Source organism: Octopus bimaculoides, chromosome 28, assembly GCF_001194135.2.
Source record: "Octopus bimaculoides isolate UCB-OBI-ISO-001 chromosome 28, ASM119413v2, whole genome shotgun sequence".
NCBI classification, from domain to species: Eukaryota; Metazoa; Mollusca; class Cephalopoda; order Octopoda; family Octopodidae; genus Octopus; species Octopus bimaculoides.
Genome location: NC_069008.1, coordinates 4,568,446 through 4,569,930, shown reverse-complemented (window position 1 = coordinate 4,569,930; position 1,485 = coordinate 4,568,446). Strand labels below are relative to the sequence as shown.

The 1,485-nt window shown below is 43.5% G+C and overlaps 1 protein-coding gene across 1 annotated transcript in view; it reads right to left on the bottom strand.

The window, feature by feature from the left end:
* LOC106882461 (palmitoyltransferase ZDHHC21) overlaps nucleotides 1-1,485 on the bottom strand; it is a 52,300-nt gene that overhangs the window by 1,439 nt on the left and 49,376 nt on the right. The window lies entirely within an intron of this gene.

Sequence of the window (1,485 nt, the reverse complement as noted above, 5' to 3'; positions counted from 1 at the left end):
GAGAGAGAGAGAGAGAGAGAGAGAGAGAGAGAGAGAGAGAGAGAGAGAGGGTGGCAAAAAGTCCTTCCACGTTTATCATTTTCGATAAGTATTACAACAGCACATGGAGGGCACAAGGCCACTACTACCACCACCACAACCACAATCACCACCACCACCATTACCACTACCACCATCACAACCATCACCACTGCCACTTCCACCCCATTACCACCACCACCTCCACACACACCCCCACCACAACCGATACACCATTACCACTGCCACTACCACCACTATACCCTGCAGCAATTAATTACAATAAGTTAGAGGAAATATAGTAGTTTTGATGAAGTGAAACTAATTGACCTTACAATAAAACAGAACAGTGCACAGGTGGTAGTGGAGGTGATTGTGGTGGTGGTGGCGTTTTCAGTGGTGGTGGGGTAGTGGTAGTGGTGATGGCAGAAGTGGTGGTGGTGGTGGTGATGGTGATAGAGGTGATGGTGTAGTGGATGGTGGTAGTGGTGTAATCGTAGTCATAGTAGTGTAATCATAGAGACAGTAGTGTTGCAGTGGCAGTAGTAGAGTTGCAGAGGGTACGTAGTGGTGGTAGTGATGGTGATACAGTGGTGGTGGTCATCGCAGCATTTCTGGTCAAACTGTAGTCGTGGTAGTAGTGGAATGGTGATGGTTTGATGGCAGTCACAATATAGAAGTAACCATTGCGTTTCACAACTGTATGTGCATGTGTATGTATGTGTGTGTGCGTGTGTATTTATGTATGTATACTTATGTGTGTGTGCATGTATGTGTGTGTTCATTTATGAGTATGTTTGTGTGTGTGTGTGTGTGCACTTGCACATGGTTGTCCGACTATAGCTTTTAGAGAAGATCTAAAGTCTAACACAAGAAGTACATTCAATGTCAGTATGGGATCTTATGACAGTGCAGGAGTATGTGATCTCACTGGTCTATAGTTACTGGATGCATTAAAAAATAGATTCACCATCTCCAACAGTGTAATGTATAGAGACGATGGACTGACTGTTACACAACACACTACCGGGTATGCATTCCAGTCACTGTTTCTCTCAATAGCAATGTTGCACCTTCGAATGAGAGCATGTATCCCTGCCGGGTAAAATTCTGTTGACTGTTCTTTGAGTCACGTCTTCATTATAGTTTCCACTTCCTCATCACTGGAATAATGTTTGCCTCTCAAACCCTCTTTAATGGGGATGATGAGATGATAGTCTGAAGGCGCTAAATCTAGTGACGAGGAAGTGAAAACTGTAGTGAAGAAGTGACTCAAAGAACAGTCAACAGAATTTTATGAGGCAGGGATAAATGCTCTCATTCGAAGATGGAACATTGCTATTGAGAGAAACGGTGACTATGTTGAGAAGTAGGGGTGTGATCCACAGAGGACCAGCTTCATTTTGAAGTATGATACATGTTCCTGTGTTGGTAATTATACCTGTCCAAAACAAAATGGCATTACTT